The sequence below is a fragment of the Microtus ochrogaster genome, chromosome 2, assembly GCF_000317375.1.
Source record: "Microtus ochrogaster isolate Prairie Vole_2 chromosome 2, MicOch1.0, whole genome shotgun sequence".
Lineage (NCBI taxonomy): Eukaryota > Metazoa > Chordata > Mammalia > Rodentia > Cricetidae > Microtus > Microtus ochrogaster.
Genome location: NC_022010.1, coordinates 3914164 through 3923830, shown reverse-complemented (window position 1 = coordinate 3923830; position 9667 = coordinate 3914164). Strand labels below are relative to the sequence as shown.

The window sequence follows — 9667 nt, the reverse complement described above, 5'->3', positions numbered from 1 at the left end:
GCTCTGTAGACCAGGCTGGTCTCGAACTCAAAGAGATCCGCCTGCCTCTGCCTCCCGAGTGCTGGGATTAAAGGCGTGCGCCACCATCGCCCGGCTGAGACTGTTTCAAAAATAAAAGTCAAGTGTCTTTTAACTGATCAATAAACAGAATGAGGCCCGTCTACACAATGGAGTATTACTCGGCCGTAAAAAGGAATAAAGCTGTCTGTGATTCACACTGCAACATGGCTGAATCTGAAAACCTTGCACCTATCATGAGAAAACACAGATTATAATTCTATATCTTCAAAATGTCCAGACCAGGCCAACCCCAGACAGGAAGATTCGTGGTTACGGAGGGAAGTGGGATGGGAATGATGTTCGGGGGATGGAATCTAAGACTTACTGTGACCACAAGCACTCTGAACACACTGACAGCGCTGGCATGTTCTAGTTTTCTAGGATGTATTTATTTTATGTATAGGAGTGTTTTGCAAGCATGTATGTATGTATATCATGTACGTACCTGGTGCTCTTAGAGGTTAAAAAAGAGCATCAGGAGCCAGGCAATAGTGGCGCACGCCTTTAATCCCAGCACTTGGGAGGCAGAGGCAGGCGGATTTCTGTGAATTCGAGGCCAGCCTGGTCTACAAGAGCTAGTGCCAGGACAGGCTCCAAAGCTACAGAGAAACCCTGTCTCAAAAAACAAAACAAACAAAACAAAAAACAAAAAGAGCATCAGGCATCAGGTCAGGTCTCCTGGAGTTAGGGACGGCTGTGAGTTACCATATGGGTGCGGGGAACTGAATCTGGGTTCTTTGCAAGAGCAGACAGTGCTCTTAGCCACTGAGTCGTCTCTCCAGCCTTGCGAATTTGTTCTTTACATAAGTGGTTTATTGGTGTAGGAAGTCCTTCTGTTTATGTGCCACCTTTATTGGTTAATAAATAAAGAAACTGCTTTCGGCCAGTGGCTTAACAGAAGATAGCCAGGCTGGAAAAGACATAGAGAGAGAGTAGGCAGAGTCAGGGAAGAGCCTGAAGAGCCATGTAGCCCCACCAGAGAGAGATGCCGGACAGAACCTTGCAGGTAAGCTACAGCCACATGGTGATACACAGAGTAATAGAAATGGGTTAAATTAAGATGGAAGAGCTAGCCAATAAGAAGCTAGAGCTAATGGGCCAAGCAGTGGTTTAATTAACAGTTTCTGTGTGGTTATTTTGGAGCTGAGAAGCTGGGAACAAACAAGCAGCCTCCTACAACAGATTATATGTCATATAAATGACTTGTATGCTACATAAATGATTTGTATGTTATGCAAGTGACTTGTATGCTCTTTAAATTACTTGTGCATTATGTAAATTACTTCTGTGCTCTGTAAATACCTTGTGTGCTATGTGGATGACTTGTGTGCTATGTAAATACCCTGTATGCTCTGTAGATGACTTGTGTGCTCTGTAAATACCCTGTATGCTATGTGGATGACTTGTGTGCTATGTAAATTATTTATATGTTATGTAGATGACTTGTGTGCTCTGTAAATACCCTGTATGCTATGTGGATGACTTCTGTGCTCTGTAAATGACTTTAGCCACATTGCTAGCCTTCTGCACCCACAAACTCCTCTTCAGACTTAACTAACGATGCTGAAAACATTGGGAAGAAACTGGATCTGTATTGCACACTGACTTTTCTGCCACTGTTCTCTAAACAATGTTGTCTAATGGCTCTCTAGCATTTACACCGTGTGGGGTTATAAGCAACCCAGAGATTGGAGTATGGAGGGGCTACGTGTAGGCATCAGGTAAACACACCATTGTATGAGGGATTTTGGTATCTGTGAAGGTAGGGGTCAAGGCCGGCTGCAAACCACCCAAGATCAGTGTTGCTGCTGTGGCTAGCTTCCTCTACCTCACGGCTGTCCTCATGCCCTGGAGGAAGGATTGCATCCTGACCCAGGGCAAGCGCACCTGACCAGGCGCTCACAACTAGAATGGACTCTCAACAAAACCACAGAGAGCGGGCCCAGGGATCTGGAGTACAGTCGTCTGTGCTGCTGCGGACTGAGCCAGCCCTGGGGTCTGGAGTACAGTCGTCTGTGCTGCTGCGGACTGAGCAAGCATGGGTGGGGTGACTGAATTAGGATTCTAATTCTAACCCCAGTTCTTCCTCTCACAGCTCTGCCCTCTGATGAGCAGATAATTACTGTCTGAAGGAAATATCCTTAAAAAAATGTGGGATTTGGGGCCAGGGAGATCAGCGACTAAAAGTGGTAGCTATGTAAGCCAGAAGATCTGCGTTCAATCCCCGGAGGCCACGAGAAAAACTGACCATTGAGGCACATCTGTAATCCCAGTGCTCATGTGGCGAGATGGGAGGGGAGATAGGACAGTCATTCAGAAACATGTGGTCCGGCAGCACAATGGAAAAAAATCAGAGAGACACTGCCTCAAAAAAACAGGTGGGCTGGGCAGTGGTTGAGCACGCCTTTCATCCCAACACTCAGGAGGCAGAGGCAGGTGGACCTCTGTGAGAGAAACCCTGTCTCCAACAACAACAACAACAAAATCCAACTCCCAGGAAAGTTATCTTCTGACCTCTACAGGCAGGCAAGCCATGCTCACACAGAGAAATCTCCTAAAATCATAGTTTGGACATCTCTGAAGCCAATCTGCTGGCCTGGCTAAGGCTGTAGCTGAGGGGCGAGCAGGTGCTTGCCCAACAGGCATGCAGCTTTGGGGTACCCAAACTCCCCCAAAGAAGAACTAGACTGATCAATGCTGTCACGGTTATGTCAGAAACACTACAAAATCAGGATGCACAGCTCAGGCCTGTGGCGTCTAAATGGCGTCTTCTTTTGTGATTTCCACACAACATTCTTTAGGGAAATGGAAAATGTTCTTAGGTTTTCCTGGAAATGCGGGAGCCATGCGTGGACCTCATGACCGCTTGGCAGTTGGATCTCTGTGTGCCATTGGCAAGGAGTTCTGGGTAGGGAACAAACTCGGGTTTTATTTTCTTTGAAGGTCGTCAGGTTTCTTTTTTAAAGAAAAGCGAGTCAAGAGTGAATCAATGTCAATGTCATGGTCTCATGGTGGTCTCAACTGACACACACAGAAACTGATAAATCCTACAGCTTTCCCTGATTGAAAAAAAAACATTTAGGGAACCAGAAATAGGAGGGGGCCAAAAATAACAATGATGCCCCCAAAGACCAGAGATGAGACTGGGAAAGACACCTGTCCGGTTCTAGCCGAGCAGGCACCTACACAAGGAGAGCAGACACACAGGCTATCTACAGAGAGTCTGGCCCCACACAGACAGAAGTCCCAAAGGTCCGGGGGTTGGAAGGGGGATGACGACAGAGAGAAATCGAGCACTACTAGGGGGAGTAAGTTTAATTTGTAGGACCAAAGGTCACCATCCCAGAATTAACTGCACTTCTCACACCAGCAATCAGCAAGCGGAGATCCAGTTTACAGTGACATCAAAAGAACAAAATACATGGGAACAAATGTATATCCAAAGAGCTGGAAGACACGTACGCTGACACGAGCTCAATAAGGCTTGCGTACACAGACTGACACCACATGCTGAAGGACTAGAACATTCACTGTTGCTGAGGTAGCCTCCCCACACAAAGTGATACAGGTGGATGTAAAATCACAAGGGAGCCCACAGGCAGGCTGAAGATGGGGCTCATGGGTGGTGTGTCTGGCTAGCATGCACGAGACCCTGAGTTCGCTCCCTAGGACTGCATACAATTGCATAAGGCAGCACAGGTCTGGAATGGTAGCAAGTAGAAGGTGGAGGAGAGAGGATCAGAAGTTCAGGACAGTCACTGGCCACATGGAGACTTTGATGCCAGCTTGGACTGTATGAAACCCTGCCTCAAATCTTCTTTTTCTCCAAATCAAAGACAATTCCCAATTTCTAAATTTCCTCCAGGGTTGGGGAGACTGTTCAGCAGCAGGGGCTGTGTGGCATGCATGAAACCCCGGGTTTGATCCCAGGACCAACAAAACATGACTGGAGCTGTGGTGAGCTGTGGTGCTGATGTGGGGATACAGGGCACAGAGGTGAGATTCAGACAGAGCCACGCCTGTGACGAGGCAAGCAAGAGGAGTGGTGGCAGCCTGCTGCTGGAACAATCTGTCCATCACATGTTGATGGATGAGGCTGGACCCCTGTTCTGTGTAGCATCAGAATCAACTCCATGGGCCAATCTAGAAAATTCACAAACCTTCATGAGGCAGGTTTGATGACGGATTCTTAGATATGGCTCAAAGGTGTGAGCAACATTAGAAATTGATAAACTTGACTTCATCGATTTTTTAAAAATTTGGGCTGGCAAGACAACTCATCAAGAAAAGTTGCTCACCATCAAGTCTGATAAGGTGAGTTCAAGTCCCCAAACCCACCCGGTGGAAGGAGAGAGCAGACGCCATCTACCGACTTCCTCTGCCCTCCATGTGTGTACACACACACTCGCAGGCAAACAAACGTAATTCCAAAACACCCAGATGCCTGCAATGCATGTGCAGGGGAAGCTGAAAGCAAAGGACTGATTTCGGCACGTGTGTGTGCATGTGGTGACGTGTGCCCGGGTACACATGGAGCCCTGAGGCTGACACACATTGCTCTCCACCTTATATACCGAGCCTATACACTCCACATTGTATATAGAACCTATACACTCCACCTTCTATACTGAGCCTATACACTTCACCTTGTATAGAGAACCTAGAGCTTCTAGCCAACCAGCTTGCCCCACAAATCCCACCCATGCTCCCACCTGCTGGAGGTAAGGCGGGTGCCATGGCAACCAGGCTTGTTTCTATGGGTGCTGACTTGACAAATACTTTATCCCACTCTGCCTCTAGGACTGTTAGTTCAAGGTCAACTTAAGCTGTACAGTAGGAGAATAAACCAAAGTAAGGCCTGCAACAACAGGGACACTCGACGTCGGACTGGAACCTTCAATATGCCGACAAAGCAAGTGGGACACTCGATGTTGGCCTGGAATCTCCAATATGTTGAGCCCAAACCAACCACTTCTTGACACTTGGTTCAGTTGGTTCCTTATAGCAACGGGACAGAACAGCACGTGTGGGGGAGGGGCAGTGTCCGCTGCTGCTGGGAAGTTAAGAGAACAAATGCTGAGGAAGACAGTATGGAGTGGGTCCATAAAAAGAACGGTGTGCAAAGCTGGGATTGGTGACACGGGCAGAAGCTGGTGAATCTGTGAGTTCGAGGCCAACCTGGTCCAGGACACCTGGGACTACATAGAGAGACCCTGCCTAACAAAACAAAAACGGAAAAAGAACACAGTGCCAGGCATGAGGTGGACGCCCATCTTGCCAGTAAGGGAGAGGTGGAGGCAAGAGGATGAAGAGTTGAAAGTTGAAGCTAAGCTAAGGTGAGCTGAAGGCTAGCCCACCTGGGACACGCTATCTCAAATACATAAAACAAAGAGCAAGTCACAGTCAAATTATCCTGAGACCTAGCAAGGCCACTGTTATGTAGATCTCAGGAAAACTGGAAACAAGCACCTGTGTCCCTACGGGCACTCCAGGCTCCTTCCTGATGCCGAAGTCCACTCTCCTCCCCACTCCCTGGGACTCTCGAGCCTCCCTCGTGCCATTGACATGTGAGACAGTTTCCGCGAGGCTGTCCTGTGCTTTACAGAATGCACCCCTGCTCTGCCCCTGCTCTGCCCGACAGCCAGCAGTAGCATCAGCTCCCTCCGTTGGGACAACCAGTGTCTCCAGGGCCAGTAAGATGGGCCCACAGCTAAAGGCGACTGCTGTTAAATCTGAGACGACCAGGGTTCAATCCCCAGGGCCCACATAATAGAAGGAGAGAACTGATTTCCACAAATCGCCCTCTGACCTCCACACAAATGCTGTGGCATGCACTTGCCTACATATGTAAACACACAAATCCATAAATGTAATTTAAAAATTTTTAAATGCCTCCAGAAATTAAGAAATGTATCATCAGAGTCAAAACTCTGCCCTGGGGTGAGTACCAGTCTTTCTAATGCTTATGCCCCACCCCATATAGCTCCCTTTTGCTTCTGGATGCTGAGTGAGAAACTTCTGAGTGTGTGTGTGGGGGGGGTCTCTCTACATAGCCCTGACTGTCCTGGAACTCACTATGGAGACCAAACTGGCCTTGAACTCACAGAGCTCTGCTTGGAGTGCTGGGATTATAGGTGTGCGACCCCAGGCCTGGCTGGGTGTTGCATCTAACACTGTCTCTCTTGCCCTTCATAAATTGTCACAAGAGGACAATAAAACAGCAGCAAGGAAGGTCACCATCCTGAAAGCGTTTTACAAGTCCTCAGGAGAAGTTCTCTCTGTTCACTGACAGTTTTCCAAAAGGTTGCAGAAGCAACCCTGGCACCCTCAGAGGCCCAACAGGTTCCTCAGGCAGGAGGGTGTGACGCGGTCAAGGGCCCTTCCACCCCTGGCTTCTGCAGAGAGGCCACTCCCATCTCACACACCCTGCTGCCTATACACTCAAGTACCCTCACAACCACACAAGCCTCTCTCCCCAGTCCTTTTCCCTCAGGGCTCAGTCCACCTTCGCCAAGACCTGTAGGCACAGATTAAGATGAAAGATATCTTCACCTTTTATGACAACAAGGTGGCCTGTAGGGACATTCGCTTGTAGATCATTATGCCTGGCATGGTACTAAGCATGTAGTTGGCGTTTAATAATGGCACTGGATAAGTAAACCCATGCACACACTGAGCACCAAGCAATGGCATAAACTGAGCTGGACTTCTGCACTTTAGAGGTCTGGTTCCTGCAAGTGCACCTGCAGCAAAGAAAATGAACAAAGGACACAAGCTGATGTCACCACCACAGGAGGTGGCAGAGGGAGAGGGGAGCCAGGGAGAGACCCTGACACAGGCAAGTTCCACACGTGGACATATGAAATAGTGTCGTTAGAAATAGCAAGTGTGTGAAAAGCATTTCAATTGTTGCTGAGGGAATAGCATGATGGAAAGAAAAACACCCAGATGGAGCGACCTTTGGTGATCTGATGACGCACTCTGTGCTCACTCCCACTAGGAATGCAAACTCCATGGAACCTGCTTAGGAAATGCTTGTTGCATTTCCAATGTGCAACAGACAGTGGCCTGGGACTATGGCTGTGCTGTGCCCCTACAGGGCTGTGTGCTGGGGAGCTTGTGTGCAGCTGGGATGGTGTTGGTGAGGACAGGACCTTTAAGAGGTGCAGCCAGGGGGCTGGAGAGATGGCTCAGAGGTTAAGAGCACTAACTGCTCTTCCCGAGGTCCTGAGTTCAATTCCCAGCAACCACATGGTGGCTCACAGTCACTTATAATGAGATCTGGTGCCCTCTTCTGGCATATAAACATACATGGAAGGAGTGTTGTATACATAATAAATAAATAAATCTCAAAAAAAAAAAAAGGTGCAGCCAGGGCAAGCTAATCCATCATGGAGACACAGACTACAGAAAGGACTGGTGCTGGCCTCCAGGTGCCTTAGGGCTTTGTGGGGATGAGATGCCATAAAAATCCCTCGGCTCTCCGGCCTCACCACATTCATGTGTCCCATCAGGATGCCATCTGCCACACTGGGAAGTCACGAGAAGGCCCTAACCAGAGCCAAACAGAAGCTAAGCATGCTCTTAGACCTCCAGAACTTTGAGTTAAATAAACTTCTTTTTTTAAAAAAAAAAATAGTATCAAGCATCAGGCACTTTGTTACCGTGGAAACCAAACCCAGGCAGGCAGACACAGCGGTGGCTGGTGACCGGCTCGCTGAGTGCACAGCAAGTGGACCACACTCAGCCCTGGAAACTCTGATGAAGAGAAAAGGCAGCGCTTCCCGGGACTGCCTCTCACTCCATGCCGGTCTTATTCTGATGCGGAGCCGTGATTCTAACACCAAGCTTGGCCAAAGTTACCATGTGGAAACCTTCGGGTTTTTTCCCTTATGTATTTATTTAAAGACACAGTCTTACTACATAGCCCTGGCTGTCCTGGAACTCACACCGTGTAGACCAGGATGATCTCAAACTCACAGAGATCCGTCTGCCTCTGCCTCCCAAATGCTAGGATTAAAAGTATGCACTTCCCATCTCCCTTCCTTGTTTGTTTCTCATAGCATAGGCCCCGAGGTTACGGAAGTGGGGAACTGTTCCATAAAGCTGCCAAGACTCCCTCTGGGCTGTCCCTCTCCCTCTACAAAACGCAGAGCTTCCCCCTTTCTCAGGAGTTGCTCTCAGAATGGCATGTCCGCACACAATCAGTTTGCACACACGTGTGCCTGCCGAGGGCCTTCAAGGCTCCTCCATCAATCCCTCCAGTCCCAGAGCATTGCGTTTGCATGAGCCCACCCTTACCCGACTTCCACTTTAGAGTCTGGACACCTGAGGCTCAGAGCAGCTCAGTCTCTCAACCTATCTCAAACTCTGGCCTGTCACCCACACGTCCCCCTCTCAACACACGGAAACAAATAATTACCATACGTCCCAGGGCACTCCAAGTTGTGCTGGTCGTGTGCCTTTAAGAAGGGATGGCAGACCAAAGTCTCAGCTAACGGTTGCCAGTGGGAAGTGGTATGAGTTTTCAAAGCTCAGGGTCTAAAGTGGACAACAGGGACGGAAGGAGGGCCCCAAGTAGGCATCTGTCCCCCAAGTGGCTGCCTTCCCATGAACTGACACAGCTGACCCCCAAACTGGATGCTTGTCAAAGGTTTTATTTAGTTTCTTTTCTCCCCAGGGCTAGACTAGAACCCAGGACCTCACCTGAGTGAGACAAAGGCTCAATCTCTAAGCCACACCCCTAAGCTTATTTTTATTTATTGCAATTCAAACCTAAGTAACAGCAGTCTGGTGCCCGAGCCACAAGCCTCCCGTGACAGAGACAGGAAGCTGCTGGGCTCCAGCAAGTGCTGGCCTGCAGCCAGCACCACAGTGTAGCAGGTGGAGGGTATGCTTGCTGTCCACCACCACCACCCCCCAAAAAGAAAAACCCCAACACATTCACCCTGTCTCTGCACAGTCTTGGAGGGACAGCATGTCAGTGTCCCGCAGTCCCCGTCTATACTTGGACTTTTCCTCCCACCCAGTTTAGTTCCCGAGTGGTTAGGGCCACTTACCGACACTGGGGACAGGGCCACCAGCTCCATTCTCATCTAGTCTCACAAGTGCCCACAGGGTGACTAAGGGAACCCAGCCTCCAAAGTATCACCTTTCAGTAGGAGGCTGTGGTGTGCTGTATCAGGCCACAGGGGAGGGGCTTGGCCCTGGCCCCAAGGCAGAGTGGGGTTGGAAGTCCCTGCAGCATGTCAGCACACCCTTACCTGTCACCACAGCCCTGGCCCTGGTCCTCACCTGCCTCTCTCCGTGATCTGGGCTTGCCAGCACAGAGGACCACCTCCCCTTGGCTTGCCACACTCCTGTACTTAAGCCTACTTTGCGTTCACGCAATCTTTCTCCTTGCCTAAGCCTGGTTCTCAGCCTGGTTCTCTGGAGTCTATTTTAAATGCTCCCACAGCCAGGCCAGGTGGTGCCAGTGGGTGAGAATACAGAGTGCAGCCTTGTCCTCAGCCCTCCAATACCTGCCTGGAGAGGAGGGGGAGGCTCAGCACTTTTTTTTTTTCCTTTTTTTTTTTTTTTTTTTTTTTGGTTTTTCGAGACAGGGTTT

At 49.3% G+C, this 9667-nt stretch overlaps 1 protein-coding gene across 1 annotated transcript in view; it reads right to left on the bottom strand.

The window, feature by feature from the left end:
• Nucleotides 1-9182, bottom strand: part of Acacb (acetyl-CoA carboxylase beta) — a 105123-nt gene extending 95941 nt beyond the window's left edge. The window contains exon 1 of the mRNA XM_005344256.3: nt 9120-9182. The gene's annotated coding sequence lies outside the window, so the exon portion shown is untranslated. The remainder of the gene's footprint in view (nt 1-9119) is intronic.
• Nucleotides 9183-9667: the final 485 nt, after the last annotated feature.